The following is a 17,845-nucleotide window of genomic DNA, read 5'->3' as shown; positions in this document are numbered from 1 at the left end:
AAGACTGGTGAAGATTTTTCAACATGTTGAAAAATGTCCACGAGAGCCCCGAGTACCGACGAGTGGCCATTACCGTAAATCTCCGAGTTCGAATCAGGGGAAACTCGGGAGAACTCTTGGAATGAACTCGTACCGTGGGACAGGGCTTAGAGACTTAAAGTAGCATATAATGATGCCATGAGAATACTACTAAAGAAACCTAGCCAGCGTAGTGCAAGTAAAATGTTTGTGGTTGCAGGAGTCAGTACTACACAAGATATCCTAAGAAATCATATGTATACATTTATTTGCAGGAATAATGACTCTGAAAACGAAATTATCTTGGTCTTATCAAACAAAAGGTTTAGCACTACACGCTACCAATCCCAGTTGTGGAGACATTGAAATAGTTGTCTCGTTGTAGGACACTGATCTTTACTTTTATTCTGGATTTTAAACCATGTATTGTGTTTTTGTATATAATTTATGATGCTCACAGGTAATTTACTAAGTTTTTATATGTATTTAATTGTGTTTTTATATGCAATGTATTCTATGTAATGTCGTCTTTTATCTGGACCTTGAGTCTGAAATAAAAGTTTAATAATAAAAATAATAAATTAATATTAATTTGGTAATGTAGTCTCAACTCATGAATTAATGTTGGTATGTAGACACTGGGTTTGCAGAGTCGAAGTCTTTATTGCCTCTTTGAAAACCTTCCTTACAAAATATACCCTGGGAATCTGTAAAGCCTGGTATTCCTTTTAAGGACCGAAGAACATGAGAAACAGAAGTTCTAACAGAAGGGCGGCACAGTGGCGCAGCGGTAGAGCTGCTGCCTTACAGACCCGGGTTCAATCCTGACTACGGGTGCTGCCTGCACGGAGTTTGTACGTTCTCACCGCGACCTGCGTGGGCTTTCTACGAGATCTTCAGTTTCCACCCACACTCCAAAGACGTACAGGTATGTAGGCATTAGTAATAATCTTTCAAAACTCTTTAGATTCTGGAGTAGTTCCTGAGGATTGGCGGATAGCAAACGTAACCCCACTTTTTAAGAAGGGAGGGAGAGAGAAAACGGGGAATTACAGACCAGTTAATCTAACATCGGTAGTGGGGAAACTGCTAGAGTCAGTTATTAAAGATGGGATAGCAGCACATTTGGAAAGTGGTGAAATCATTGGACAAAGTCAGCATGGATTTACAAAAGGTAAACCATGTCTGACGAATCTTATAGAATTTTTCGAGGATGTAACTAGTAGAGTGGATAGGGGAGAACCAGTGGATGTGGTGTATCTGGACTTCCAGAAGGCTTTCGACAAGGTCCCACATAAGAGATTAGTATACAAACTTAAAGCACATGGCATTGGGGGTTCAGTATTGATGTGGATAGAGAACTGGCTGGCAAACAGGAAGCAAAGAGTAGGAGTAAACGGGTCCTTTTCACAATGGCAGGCAGTGACTAGTGGGGTACCGCAAGGCTCAGTGCTGGGACCCCAGCTATTTACAATATATATTAATGATCTGGATGAGGGAATTGAAGGCAATATCTCCAAGTTTGCGGATGACACTAAGCTGGGGGGCAGTGTTAGCTGTGAGGAGGATGCAAGGAGACTGCAAGGTGACTTGGATAGGCTGGGTGAGTGGGCAAATGTTTGGCAGATGCAGTATAATGTGGATGAATGTGAGGTTATCCATTTTGGTGGCAAAAACAGGAAAGCAGACTATTATCTAAATGGTGGCCGACTAGGAAAAGGGGAGATGCAGCGAAACCTGGGTGTCATGGTACACCAGTCATTGAAAGTGGGCATGCAGGTGCAGCAGGCAGTGAAGAAAGCGAATGGTATGTTAGCTTTCATAGCAAAAGGATTTGAGTATAGGAGCAGGGAGGTTCTACTGCAGTTGTACAGGGTCTTGGTGAGACCACACCTGGAGTATTGCGTACAGTTTTGGTCTCCAAATCTGAGGAAGGACATTATTGCCATAGAGGGAGTGCAGAGAAGTGCAGAGAACTCTCTGCCACAGAGGATAGTCGAGGCCAGTTCATTGGCTATATTTAAGAGGGAGTTAGATGTGGCCCTTGTGGCTAAGGTGATCAGAGGGTATGGAGAGAAGGCAGGTACGGGATACTGAGTTGGATGATCAGCCATGATCATATTGAATGGCGGTGCAGGCTCGAAGGGCCGAATGGCCTACTCCTGCACCTAATTTCTATGTTTTTATGTTTCTATGTAATTGGCTTGGTATAGTAGCAATGTCACAACATTTTGAGATTTTAAAAACTAAGTCTGTAATTTATCCCATCAGAGAAAGCATAAAAAGAAGTTTAATTTGTCACCTAATTCACTTTCATATCTTCAGTATTTAAAAAGTTATGGCCATTTTCATACTCGGAAATTAGCATCTTGTTCCCTATTGCTTTTCCATTGACTTAACACAAAAGTTGTGATCAAGGACAGTGAAATGGCCATAAGTTTCTTAAAAATTAAGAGAACTAAAAGACATTTTCAGTTATTATAGATTGAAGCATTCTGAAACAAATATGAAACAATCTTACTTAGATGACTTGAAATTAAAGCATATAATTAGTTAGTTACCTAATTGTAGCTAATTACAAAATTCAATTACTAGATCTAAGCATCTATCAATTTCTTAAGAATAGATTAACATTTTTAAATAGCCTAAGTGTCCAAATAACATTCACACAATAATTCACAATATAACATAATTTTTAAATCTCAATGTCATGGATTTATAGGCCAAATGGAAGGAATTTAATGTTTAATACCTGTAAATTAATGGCCATTTAAATCAACTTGCCTGTGGGTTTTTCTGGAACGCGACCATTTGGAACGTTGTGGTTTGCAGTAATTTAGACCCCCATATCGGCATGAAAAACACTGCCCTTTGGTATGGGGACTAAATCACCGTTCGCAACTTAAAATATGAACTAAAGGTATCTTAAGGACCACTTTTATACATAAAAATAAACGACTTTCTTTTACCTGTCCCGTACCTGAAATCCGTCCCCGTTGTCGGCGTTGACGGCTTCAGAAGCTGATTTTAAAATTAATCCAGCGCTGAACGAGTCGGGCGATTAAAAAAAAAAATAGACAGAACGCCCGTCGGAACGATTCTTCAACAAAATCTTGCTCTCCAACGAAATATAATCCAGGACAAGGTAAGAAAAAAACCGCGTTTTAACCCCGCCCCCCCCCCTCAAACGCGCCAAAATCACGCACACGGCCAGTGGCAGAATTGCAGCGCCGCTGAAGGTAAGTATTGTAACATACCTAGGTATAGGTGTAACATTTTCCTTGGTGTGTGTGGGCCCGAGGACCTATTTCCCTGCCAGAGGTGCGCCGTACATGGCAGTCACGCCAACAGCCTGTCTCGTCTTTTTCCTCTTTTGCTATTTTGGTCTGTGTTTACTGTGTTTACTTGTATGTTTTTAGTGCTCCTTTAGTTTTTGTATTATGTGGGGGGGGGGGGGACTTTTTATCTCTTTCCTCGACTTTTTCATCGTATCTTCATCTGCACGATGGCTTTAACATCGTGGAGCTGGCGTTCCCTTTGTTAGGGATCGACTGGGGAGCTCCAACCGCAGGAACTTCGACTGCCCCAATCGCAGGAGCCTTGATCGCTGACTGCGGGAGCCTCGATCGCCCCGACTGCGGAAGCTTCGATCGCCCCATCCACGGGAATAAAGAAGGAAAGAAGGTATAAGTTATTTGCCTTCCATCACAGGGGGAAATGTGAGGTCACTGAAAAAACAAGATGGACGTGTTGCCTGCGCTGGCGAGGACTCGGAGCGATTGCCGTGAGTGCAGTGATCTCAGTGTTTGCGGGGACATCGCTCCATAGGCATATCCCGGAATCTAGTGCGAGTGTGGACGGCTTTCAGACTGTCTCGCGCGGACAGGGACTGCAGAGAGAGTGACAGCGGTCAGTACAACTCTGGTCACATCGCGGTGAAGGAGCGTGTGTGTCGCCCGGACATTGAACTGATGGCTGTGGGTCTCCGCTTATGCTGTGTGCCCTGGGGATTCTCACAAGCCGGTGTGGTGGCTGTTTAAGTCTATGTTTAATTTTTATGTGGTTATGTATCTTGTTGCTTTTTTGTATGACTGTTGACAAATCAAATTCCTTGTATGTTTACATACTTGGCTAATAAACTAATTACAATATCTCCAAACTAAACTAAATTAGCAGTAAACTAATGCCCCTGTCCCACTTAGGTGATTTTCTAGACGACTACAGCCGACTACAGGCAACTAGGCTGTCACCACATGGTTGCCGGGGTGACGCCTGTATGGTCGTGAGTAATCTCCTCAGTCGTCCAAAGAGTCGTAGCGTCTTTCTGGTCGCCGCTGGATTTTTAAATGTTGATTTGCCAACAGTCATACAAAAAAGCAACAAGATACATAACCACATAAAAATTAAACATAGATTTAAACAATGTTCAAAACTTTTCGGCGACAGTTGTCTTGACGCCAATGAGCGTAGCTTGACTTCTCCTGATGTAGGCGCTGTCGCAGGTTGTCGCCAGGATGATGTAGGTTGTTGCCGGTGCTGACTTCAGTGAATTCCATTGACGACTGCCTACGTCAACCAGCGACAGGTAACGGCGACTGAATTGTCTTACCTTGCCGTAACTTGTCGCGGGTGGTCGTGGGTTGTCGTAGGTGTGGTCGTAGGTGGACGTCCTAATGGGTCGCCGGTTGTCGGTAGCTTGCCGTAGCTTGACGTCGACTAGGTGATAGGTTGTTGTAGACATTGTCGTAGACATTGTCGTATCGGGGTCCAGTCGCTGTTTTTTTAGGCAACCTACTACGACTATGACAGTCGCCGGCAGTCGCCGAAAAAATCGCCTAAGTGGGACAGGACCATAAGTGTTCACTCGAGCTTACTCCACATTCAATATGATCTCAGTTGATCCAATGCCCTAGTTTAATTTCCCATCCATCTCCATTTCCTCAAAATTCCTTAGAGTTCAAAAAATGTTGGTTTCCAAAGAGGAATATTTTCAGAAAATAATGGAATCCACAGAAACTCACATCTACGGCATTATAAAAATGTCAATCCTAAATGGCTGATCCCCAGTCAGAAGAAGCAGCCTCTTAGCATCCTCCCTGTCAATCCCTCTCAGGGTTTTGGCTGCCCAAGTCAGATAGCCTCTCATGTATTGTTTAGTTTATTGCATCCCAGAGTACTTAAGGAAGTAGCCGCAGAAATAGTGGATGCATTAGTGATAATTTTTCAAAACTCTTTAGATTCTGGTGTAGTTCCTGAGGACTGGAGGGTAGCTAATGTAACCCCACTTTTTAAAAAGGGAGGGAGAGAGAAAACGGGGAATTACAGACCAGTTAGTCTAACATCGGTGGTGGGGAAAATTCTGGAGTCAGTTATTAAAGATGGGATAGCAGCACATTTGGAAAGTGGTGAATTCATTGGACAAAGTCAGCATGGATTTATGAAAGGTAAATCATGTCTGACGAATCTTATAGAATTTTTCGAGGTTGTAATGCGGCTTTTTCACGGGGCGACTTGACGCAAGAGTTAACCGGAGTTTAACATCGTGGGAACCTCGTGCGATAACAGTGCGGCATTCGTGGACCACCGTGGACCACCGTAGCGCTAACGGCAGGTCATCGTGTAACTTGGTCACTCGGGAGAAAATTCAAGAAAGTTTGAATTTCTCCAAGAGTGACTTGTACACTTGTGGTTGAGTATTGCAACATTATATGAACGTAGTAGCCAGTGCGATATCCGTAATAACTCTTGCGGGTACCGTGGGAACTCCTGCGAACGGTGAACCCGGAAGCTGGACAGAGGGGACAGAAGGTGAGTAAAAATTATCTTATGTGGGATTGAATTTTTAAAATAAATAAAAGTAAAGATTTGCATCCGCATATGGACATCAACTTATTCATGAGTTATGTTAATGAGATTCAAGAAAATAACTATAATCTTTAAAAGGGACTTTAAAAGGGACTTTACTGAAAGGTTACGCATTTTTATGGTCCGTGAGAAATTTTTCACATGTACTTCTTTGAGAGATACAGGTCGGAGTCCTCGGGTCCAGGGGTCCGGAACGCTACCAATCAATGTTGTACAGAGACCCGTGTAAGGAGTGAACTGTACATGCTGATTTAAACCGAAGACAGACACAAAAAGCTGGAGTAACTCAGCGAGTCAAGCAGCATCTCTGGAGAAAAAAAGCTGACGTTTCGGGACGAGACACATCTTCAGACTCAATTCCGATTAGGCTGTCTGAAGAAGGGTTCCGGTGTTGGGGGAGTCCAGAACCAGGGTCCCAGTTTTACAGTCTACCGTGGGAACTCTTTAACTCAGTAAAGTAAAGTAGCCTTTGTCATATCAGCGCACAGGCAGCAGTTGACTGTTGCTCTATTCAGTTTCCCAGGGGGTCGGGAGTTGGGAGAGAAAGGTGGGGGAGTCGAGGGAGAGGAGGGGGAGACAGATGGGGGTGTCTTCATTTACTGACGGCGGGTGTCTGTCACTGAAACAGGCAGGTGAGATTTCACATCCACCTTGTGTGTGCCTCTCTCTCTCTCTCTCTCTCTCTCTCTTACACAGGCTGAGAGACTCTGCCTCTGTGAGTGTACGTCTCTTTCTCCCCCTCTCCCACACACAGTAAGACCGAGGTACTGTGCTCAGTCCATCTGTGTCTCCCACATACACAGTAAAATATGTCTCCAAATGAGCCAATTCAACCAAGGGAGGATATATATAGTGTGTGAAAAAAAAAGTTACATCATTTGTGTCACGTGTAGTTCACGATGTTCATTCAAGATTTAACGGGAAAGCTCGGGAAAGGGACAAGTCACTCGCACAAATAGCAGAAATGCCGAGTACCGTGGGAACTCTTTATCTACTGCCGTTATATCGTGCGAGACTCGTGCTGGACCACGACCTCTTCACTCTGGTGACATCTTGCGTCAACTCGCCCCGTGAAAAGGCCGCTTTACTAGTAGAGTGGATAAGGGAGAACCAGTGGATGTGTTATATCTGGCCTTTCAGAAGGCTTTCGACAAGGTCCCACATAAGAGATTAGTATACAAACTTAAAGCACATGGTACTGGGGTTTCAGTATTGATGTGGATAGAGAACTGGCTGGCAGACAGGAAGCAAAGAGTGGGAGTAAACGGGTCCTTTTCAGAATGGCAGGCAGTGACTAGTGGGGTACCGCAAGGCTCAGTGCTGGGACCCCAGCTATTTACAATATATATTAATGATCTGGATGAGGGAATTGAATGCAACATCTCCAAGTTTGCGGATGACACGAAGCTGGGGGGCAGTGTTAGCTGTGAGGAGGATGCTAGGAGGCTGCAAGGTGACTTGGATAGGTTGGGTGAGTGGGCAAATGCATGGCAGATGCAGTATAATGTGGATAAATGTGAGGTTATCCACTTTGGTGGCAAAAACAGGAAAGTAGACTATTATCTGAATGGTGGCCGATTAGGAAAAGGGGAGATGCAACGAGACCTGGGTGTCATGGTACACCAGTCATTGAAAGTAGGAATGCAGGTGCAGCAGACAGTGAAGAAAGCAAATGGTATGTTAGCATTCATAGCAAAAGGATTTGAGTATAAGAGCAGGGAGGTTCTACTGCAGTTGTACAGGGTCTTGGTGAGACCACACCTGGAGTATTGCGTACAGTTTTGGTCTCCTAATCTGAGGAAAGACATTCTTGCCATAGAGGGAGTACAGAGAAGGTTCACCAGACTGATTCCTGGGATGGCAGGACTTTCATATGAAGAAAGACTGGATAGACTCGGCTTGTACACGCTGGAATTCAGAAGATTGGGGGGATCTTATAGAAATTTACAAAATTCTTAAGCGGTTGGACAGGCTAGATGCAGGAAGATTATTCCCGATGTTGGGGAAGTCCAGAACTAGGGGTCACAGTTTAAGGATAAGAGGGAAGTCTTTTAGGACCGAGATGAGAAAATCATTTTTTACACGGAGAGTGGTGAATCTGTGGAATTCTCTGCCACAGAAGGTAGTTGAGGCCAGTTCATTGGCTATATTTAAGTGGGAGTTAGATGTGGCCCTTGTGGCTAAAGGGATCAGGGGGTATGGAGAGAAGGCAGGGATGGGATACTGAGTTGGATGATCAGCCATGATCATATCGAATGGCGGTACAGGCTCGAAGGGCCAAATGGTCTACTCCTGCACCTATTTTCTATGTTTCTATGTTTCTATGTTTAGAGATACAGAGCAGAAACAGGCCCTTCAGTCCACCGGGTCTGCGCCGACCAGCGATCCCCACACACAATCCTACACACACTGGGGACAATTTTTACATTTACCAAGCCAATTGTACATCTTTGGAGTGTGGGAGGAAACTGCGACCTCGGAGAAAACCCATGCCAGTCACGGGGAGAACGTACAAACTCAGTACAGACAGCACCCGTCGTCGGGATCGAACCCGGGTCTCCGGCGCTGCAAACGCTGTAAGGCAGCAACTCTACCGCTGCGCCACCGTGCTGCGCATTCATCTCATCCCCATTATGAATAGTTCTTATTCAGTCTCTCTTCATGGGACTGTTCCATCATTCCTGAACTCAAGTGAAGCTAGGCTAGATTGACACCAACCAGGCATTTAATTCTTTAGATGGACACAAAATGCTGGAGTAACTCAGCGGACAGGCAGCGTCTTTGGAGAGAAGGAATGGGTGTTGTTTGCGGAAGCTGATCAAGGAAAATGTAGCATGGATCATTTTTAGCTGAGGGGAAGGTGAGAACGAGGCCTACAATAGGCAACATTTAATCAGGTGGACAGTGGAACTAGTCGGAGAACTAGGATAGGGGAGGGATGGAGAGAGAGGGAAAGCAAGGGTTATGAAGTTAGAGAAGTCAATATTCATACGGCTGGGTTGTAAGCTGCCCAAGTGAAATACTGGAGAGTATTTCCAGATAGTACTCTGGGGAGCACAAAATCTGCAGTATATCAGTGGGAATAGTCCCAAAATGCTGGCAGCATCTCCGGAGAGAAGGACTGGGGGATGTTTCGGATCAAGACCCTGTGGGTATTGTTTCCAATTGCAAATGAAATTGCCTTAACTTGGTTGTGAAAGGAAATCTTACGTGTTAGCTGATGAAAATATTAGCATTAATTTAGACACAAAAAGCTGGAGTAACTCAGCGGGAGGGGCAGCATCCCTGGAGAGAAGGAATGGGTGATGTTGCTGGCCGAGACCCTTCTTCAGGCTGAAAGTCACAGGAATGGAAAACGAGAGAAACAGTGAAACAAGAGCATTAATTGACTCAATTGCTATGTTGGCATTTGTTGGCCAGAAAAAGGGATTCAGAAATGAGTTCAAATCCCATCACCAGAGCTTGTTTAAATAATAGCACACAATTGTCTAAATAAATAAAATAGTCAAAAGTGAGTACGAGTAATATTTTGTCACTCACATTCTTAAGCAAATCTGTTTAGATGGAACTCGAGACTCACATCAGTGTGGTTGACTCTTATGGGCCTGTCCCACTTAGGCGATTTTTCAGGCGATGACTGAAAACTGCCGGTGACTGTCAAGTTGTCGGCAGTTGCCTGAAAAACCGGCAACTGGAACGGCGACTGTCAGAGTGGAACGCACACACACACACACACACACACACATCGCTTCCTTCACCAGCCCATTATGCAGGCGGGGGACAGGGCAAGCGGGGGGAGCGCTGTCTGAGTGAAATTCACACGGTGCAAAGCCAATGTGATACAGACACACACCGCGATGAACAGGAACGTTGGCGCTGTGACTTAGACGGTGAAAGCACAGTGTACGGTAAATCCTTTAAAAGAGGTAAGGGTGGAGAGGGGGCAGCAGGAGTGGAGACAACGTTTAAGAAGCCAGAGATACAAGGCTGTGAAGCTCGGTGGACATTTAACATTACCGGTCAGTTATCCTTGGTTCTGAAAACTATTGCTTATGTTTTTTTTCCCCAAAGAGCCAATAAAATTCACCGGAGCCCTGGCAACCCACCTACGGCTCGAGAATTCTCGCTACTCTCCACGGCGGCTTCATTCTAGTCACCGCTAATTTTTCAACATGTTGAAAAATTGGCGGCGACCATAATGAGGCCGCGACTAGCTCCCAGAAAGCGGGAACTCCTCACGACCATGAAGGCGACTCCCCGGCAACCACCCGCGAACATGTGGCGACCATGTGGTGACTGCAGTTGCCTAAGAAGTCGCCTAAGTGGGACAGGCCCATTACTGACCCTATGAAACAGTACAGTGTACACGTGGGAGTAAGGATAGGTGAACAATTATAGCTGGCATGTAAATGAATAAAAACAATTGGTATCTTTCGGGAACTACTAAATTATGTTTGTTATTTGTCAGTTGATCTAATGAAGTTAAAGGTTTCTCAACCAACTGTATGGAAGTATGACACAAGATGCAGGAGTAACACAGCCGGACCGGCAGCATCTCTGGATAGAAGGAATGGGAAATTAATTTCATTTTTAGTTTAGTTTAGAGATTCAGTGTGGAAACAGGCCCTTCAGCCCACCAAGTCCACGCCGACCAGCGATCCCCGCACACGTAACACTATCCTACACACACTAAAGACAATTTTACATTTTACATTTATACCAAGCCAATTAACCTACAAACATGTACGTCTATGGAGGGCGGGAGGAAACTGAAGATCTCGGAGAAAACCCACACGGTCACGGGGAGAACTTACAAACTCCGTACAGATAGCACCCGTCGTCAGGATCGAACCTGGGTCTCTTGCGCTGTAAGGCAGTAGCTCTACTGCTGTGCCACCGTACCACCCTGTATATGGAAGTGTAATGTGCTGGATTATCAGTCATTGATCTAAGGGAATGAGTACTTAAATAAATCTAAAATGTAAATATTTTCATTAACGATAATAATGGAGACTTCCGGCGGCGTCATGGAGAATTAAGGCGCGGCATTGAGCTTCTACCCCGTAAAAAAAATTGTAAAAGCCGTTTTAAGTCAGCACCGATTTAAAAAAAAACTCACCGAAGTCGCCTGGTGTTGTGTAAGGGTGATATCATCAGAAGGTGACGTGAAAATCGGGGAGATTAATGGTGAAATCGGGTGTTTAAATGAGTTTAAATGAGCAGAGATAATCGTTCAAGGGCGCCAGAGAAAAATACTATCAGCCTTCAGCTCGAGGAAGTATTGGATACTCTGCAAACGACAGAAGAAGGTTCAGAAGAAGAAGATTCTTACAGCCAAGGGTCTCTGCTTGAAATGGCAACAAAAGGAGACAAGAAGGAGAAAGAGGTGAAGCAAATGCTTTTAGATATGACTGCTACAATTAACATTACACTGGAGAAGATGCAAAGTATGGAGTCTCACATGGAGAGTAACAAGCAGAGTATGGAGACTAGCATGGAGAGTAACAAGCAGAGTATGGAGACTAGCATGGAGAGAATTTCTCAAAAAATTGATAATACTTGCAGTGAGTTAAAAGAACTGAAAAAGCAGTATAAGGAATTTGATAAGAGATTAAAATTAGAGTGTGTCAGAATTGAAAATGATTACAACAAGAAATTTAAAGGTGTAAAGGATGATATCGGAAAGCTGGATGAGATAATGGAAGAGATGGAGAATGAGATAAAAGAGATTGGCTCGGAAATAAAGAGTTTGAAACAATCACAGAAAACTGAAGAGGAAAAACTTGGAAGAATGACTGATAAATGTCTGGACCTGGAATCAAGAACTCGGAGATATAACCTGAGGATTCTCGGAGTAAAGGAAGGACGAGAGGGACATGAATCTCAAGCATGTACTTTCGTTACTGACTTACTTAAAGATGTCTTTGAACTGTCGGAAGAACCAAGAATAGACGTCTCTAACCGAGTTGGAAGAGGAACAAATTATTCAAGACAGATAATTGTGAAATTCCGTGACATCTCTTCAGTGGAATTTATATTGAAAAAGATCACTTATGGGAAGAAGCTGACATACCGTGGGGATAATGTGCGAATATTTTGCGATTACTCTCCAGAGGTAGTCCAGAAAATTAGATTGTTTACACCGGCAAGACACACTTTGAGGGAATTCCCGGGAGTAAGATATGGAATTTACTTTCCCGGAAAAATGAAGATAACTTATAACGGCGTTGAACGCTCATTTGCAGATCCCGGAAAAGCTTTAAAGTATGCAGAGGATATCGTTAAGAAAACATCGGGGCAAGCTGCCAACAAGGAAGAAGATTGAACTTTTTACAGAGTTTTGAACTGATTAAAATGGCCGAGCTACCCAGACAATTATAAAGCTTATCTCGTTGGAATGTGTTATTCAGAGAGCTTGGTTATATTCAACCTTGGATGAAAAGCTCAAAGTTTAACCCCTTGGCACCTGCTTGTATGGTAGTTAACCCTTTGGTACCAGCTTGTATGATGTATGGTAGTTATAGAATGGGATATTATGTAAGAATCCTGGGTGGATATATATGGGAAAGTTTAGATTAGATTAAGATTGGATAAATTAGAGTGACATATATACTTATATAATCGTGTATATGTTGTGTTCTATATTTGTTTTGTTTTTTTATTCCTTATATCTCTTTTTTCTCTCGGCTGTCACTAGCGCTGGTTTGATAAACTCATATAAGAAAAGACAAAATCTGAAACGGTATGTAACTTTTTATGAGGATTCACCAAGGGGGAGGAGCTCAATGTATAACAACATCACAGAGGTCTATACATTTTTTGCCATCGTTGATGGCTATTCGTCCTTAAGGTATCTTCCCTTAGATACCTTAATAGCACCTTTTTTTTTAAAGCACAATCAAGATTTTTATCTGTTTAATTTTTTTGAAAGTAATTGTGTATCACATTCTTTTTTTCTTTTTCTAAGGCACTTTACAAGAAGGAGATGCAATATAAATCTAATAAACCGGGATGACCACCCAAGTCCTAAAATTCTGAGGTATTTCGTTGCACCATATGATTCAGGAATATTACCTTGATTTACAATGCAAGACGATAGACAAATAAAGAATGGAGGAATTACATTTTGTAGTTGGAATATAAGGGGTGCCAACGAACCAATTAAGAGGGGTAAAATTTTTGCCCAACTAAAATCGTTGAAAAGCGACATAATGTTTTTGCAGGAGACACACATGAAACAACAAACACAAATAAGATTAAAGGCGAATTGGATAGGCCAAACATACTACTCCTCATTTCTAAATCTAGGGGTACAGCTATTCTTATTAGGAAAGGTATTCCTTTTAAATTAAAGAATACCATATCAGATAAAGAGGGAAGATATATTATAGTTTCGGGTGAAATTTATGCAACCCCACTAACTTTGATAAATATTTATGCTCCGAATTTTGATAACCCCCAATTTTTTGATAAAATTATTGACATAATATCAGAGTTTAATTACCAAAATGTGATAATAGGGGGGGACTTTAACTGTGTTTTAGATTCATATCTAGATAAATCAGCAAAACAAAAGAAGAGTAATTTAAAATCTAAAACTAGCGAACTTCTAAATACATATATAAAAAATACTAATATAATAGATGTATGGAGATCTGCTAATCCAGTTGGAAGGGAATACTCGTTTTACTCTTCGGTGCATAAAACTTATTCAAGAATTGATTATTTTTTAGTGGATATGAAATTAATGCCATATACAAACAACCCAAAATACCACATTAGTAGTATCTCAGATCACTCTCCATTGACATTTTCAGTAAAATTTGAGGGAATGCCGGGTAAAAATATTTTTTGGAGGTTTAATACACATATTTTAAATGACGTGCAAGGCTATCAATATTTAAAACAACAAATGAAATGTTTTTTCGATACAAATGATATACCAGGTACTTTGCCTTCTTTATTATGGGAAACTTTTAAAGCATTTATGAGAGGAATTATAATTTCATATCAAAGTTTTCAAAATAAAAAGAATAAGACAGAACAATTATTGTTAGAACAAGAAATCAGACAGTTAGAGTTGGATAATGCCAATGATTCCACGACAGATAAACACAATAAGATAATATTACTGAAATTTGAACTTAATCGAATTTTATCGGCAAGAGTAATAAGACTATTCCAAATTACAAAACAGGAACATTTTGAGTTTGGTGACAAACCACATAAGCTTTTAGCTCGCCAATTGAAAAAACAAGAAAAGGAAAATACTATAACCAAAATTAAATCAGAGAAAGGTGAATTACTAATACTACCTAAAGATATTAATAATAGATTTGCCCAATTTTACCAAAACTTATATACATCTAAAATTAAAATAGAAGATAGTAAAATAAAAAAATTTCTAGATAACTGCAATCTTCCAATATTGGACCTTTTGGAACAAGAGGAACTAGGAGCTCAAATTACAATCAAAGAAATAGGTGAAACAATAAAATCGCTGAAAAATGGTAAGACACCGGGACCAGATGGTTTTAATAATGAATTTTATAAAAAATTTCAGGAGATAACAACCCCTTATTTATTTAATTTATACTCCCATGCTTTTAAAGAAAACAAACTACCTGAAACACTAACAGAATCAACTATTACGCTTATTCAAAAAAAAGATAAAGATTTAGAAGATCCGGGCTCGTACAGAGCTATATCACTTTTAAATACAGATCAGAAAATTTTAGCAAAGATTTTATCAAGAAGATTAAGCAAATATATTAGTAAATTGATAAACCCTGATCAAACGGGGTTTATACCTAAAAGATACTCATTTAATAATCTGAGACGCCTGTTTAATATAATGTACTCGCATAAAGTAGAGGAAGAAGATATATCAATTATTTCTTTGGATGCAGAGAAAGCATTTGATCAGGTAGAGTGGCAATACTTATATAAAGTACTACAAAAATTTAATATGGGAAAGAATTTTATAACATGGGTAAAATTATTATATGATAAACCAATGGCAAGAATTTTAACTAATAACATGTTATCTCAAAATTTTCAACTATCAAGGGGTAATAGGCAGGGATGTGCACTATCACCCCTGCTATTTGCCCTTATGATGGAACCCCTGGCTGAAAGTATAAGAATTCATCCGAATATTCAGGGCTATAATACCAGGGACTCAAAGAATAAAATCTCATTATATGCAGACGATATACTTTTATATATTACAAAGTCACAAACGAGCATACCAAATTTATTAAACTTAATAGAGGAATTTGGGTCTTTTTCTGGATATAGAATAAACTGGAATAAAAGTGAAATCATGACATTAAAACCTCAAGAACCTACACACTTACTGAAGTTCCCTTTTAAAATCACAACAGAAAAATTTAAATATTTGGGTATTCAGATTACTAGAAAATATAAAGCATTATTCAACGCTAATTTCATACCTTTATTAAATAAACTTAATACGTTGATTACATTTTGGAAAACACTTCCCTTATCATTATTAGGTAGAATAAATGCAATAAAAATGATCTTCCTACCACAATTACTATACCTATTTCAATCTATACCGGTATATATACCAAAATATTTTTAAAAAAAATTACTCAAATATTACTAATTATATTTGGGACTATAGATCACATAGAATCACAAAAAACACTTATGTAAACCAAACGAGGTCAGGGGACTTTCACTTCCGAATTTTATGTATTATTACTGGGCAGTGCATATTAAGAATATGATTTATTGGTTGGATAGTTCTACCCAACAGACAGAATGGATAAAATTGGAGAAGGAGGATTGCTATCCTTGTAATATAGGAACGATCCTCTTCTCCCCAAAAAAACTGAATAACACAATATATAAGAAGAACCCAATTATATATGGTACAATAAGAATTTGGAAACAAATAAAATTATCTTTAAAATTAAGAAATCTATCACTGTTAATGCCAATAGCGAATAACCCTTTATTTAAACCATCTCTTATTGATAAGACATATAACCAATGGGAAAGTCTCGGAATTAGAAGGATCGGGGATATGTACGAAATGGGAAACCTACTATCATTCCAACAACTACAATTAAAATTTAAATTGAAAAACAACCAATATTTTAAATATCTTCAGATTTGCGATTTCGTGAAAAAATATATACAAGGATATCAAAAAGTAACTCCTGACTTATTGGAAGAAGCAATGAATATTGAAGCTGACTCACAAAAATTAATATCATATTTATATAATAATATTCTAAATATAGACCTACCACCGACAGAGGTACTTAGAGAAGAGTGGGAAAGGGAACTAATGATAAAAATTACGAAGGTTAAATGGGAAAAATACCTGATATATATTCACAAATGTTCAATTAATGTAAGACATAATCTAATTCAATTTAAAATTGTACATAGATTATATTATTCAAAAACAAGATTGAACAAATTTTATCCAAATATATCCGCCACTTGTGATAAATGTCTAGCCCAAAAGGCAACTATAACACACTCCTTAGTTTCCTGCATAAAACTTTATAGATTTTGGAATGATATTTTTGAAATATTTACAAAATTGTTCAAGACAAGAATGGAACCTAATACTGAAATGATTATATTTGGCGTAATGGAAGATGGGAATAAATTGAATACATCTCAAAATCTATTCCTTAACTATGGTTTAATAATAGCAAAAAAATTAATTCTTAAATTTTGGAAGGGTACATCAATACCAACGCTTAAAATGTGGATTGCAAGTATGTTGGACACCGCTCATCTTGAGGAAATGCGATTCCTCCTAATGGATAAATCAGACCAATTCATAACGAGTTGGTCTCCATTCGTCGTTTTTTTTGGAATCATATGGTGCAACACAATTGTAAAATATAACTGTTTCAGGACTGGACGAGGGTTAGTCAAGATTATAAATAATGATCTCCTTTTCTTTTTTTTAAATTTTATTTTATTTTCTCTATTTTCTCTCTCAACTTTCTTCATTTACTCGTTTTCTTTTTTCACACTATATATTTCACATCTTTCTATCCTTTACTATCTAACTTCTTTTTCTTATTCTAATCTTTTTTCAATGTAACAAAAAAAAAAAAAGAAGTTGTACATAAAATGTATTATGAAAATATATATTAGGCACTTTGGTGCCATATGACTGTACTTCTAATAAAATAAAATATAAAAAAAACAAAAAAAACACCTGGAGTATTGTGTGCAGGTTTGCTCCCCTAATTTGAGGAAATACATTCTTGCTATTGAGGGAGCCTAGCGTAGGTTCACCCGGTTAGTTCTCTGGGATGGCGGGACTGTCATATGCTGAGAGAATGGAGCGGCTGGGCTTGTACACTCTGGAGTTTAGAAGGAGGAGAGGGCATCTCATTGAAACATATAAGATTGTTAATGGCTTGGACACACTAGAGGCAGGAAACATGTTCCTGATGTTGGGGGAGTCCAGAACCAGGGGCCACAGTTTAAGAATAAGGGGTAAGCCATTTAGAACAGAGATGAGGAAACACATTTTCTCACAGAATCTGTGGAATTCTCTGCCTCAGAGGGCGGTGGAGGCCAGTTCTCTGGATGCTTTCAAGAGAGAGCTAGATAGGGCATTTAAAGATAGTGGAGTCAGGGGATATGGGGAGAAGGCAGGAACGGGGTACTGATTATTGATGATCAGCCATGATCACATTGAATGGTGGTGCTGGCTCGAAGGGCCGAATGGCCTACTTCTGCACCTGTTGTCTATTGTCCTCACCTTCCACCGTCACATACAACAGATAATCCTCCAACATTTCGCCACCTCCAACGGGATCCCAACATTGGCAAACAATTTCAGTGTTTTCTCCCTCCTTCCCCTTCCCAGCTCTCCCACAGCCTACTGTCTCTGCCTCTTCATTCCTTTATCCCGCACCCCCACCCCAACTTCAGTCTGAAGAAGGGTCTCGACCTG

The 17,845-nt window shown here is 40.4% G+C and overlaps 1 long non-coding RNA gene across 1 annotated transcript; it reads left to right on the top strand.

Moving 5' to 3' along the window:
• Positions 1 to 1,892: 1,892 nt before the first annotated feature.
• LOC116986414 lies at positions 1,893 to 17,262 on the top strand. The gene is made up of 3 exons (XR_004415476.1): positions 1,893 to 1,974; positions 5,256 to 5,261; positions 17,168 to 17,262. It is a non-coding gene; the product is annotated as an uncharacterized LOC116986414 (long non-coding RNA).
• The last annotated feature ends 583 nt before the right edge of the window (positions 17,263 to 17,845 follow it).

Source organism: Amblyraja radiata, chromosome 2 (genome assembly GCF_010909765.2).
Source record: "Amblyraja radiata isolate CabotCenter1 chromosome 2, sAmbRad1.1.pri, whole genome shotgun sequence".
In the NCBI taxonomy this organism is placed as follows: Eukaryota; Metazoa; Chordata; class Chondrichthyes; order Rajiformes; family Rajidae; genus Amblyraja; species Amblyraja radiata.
Note: the sequence above shows the minus strand (reverse complement) of the source record. Positions and strands in the feature narration are given on the sequence as shown.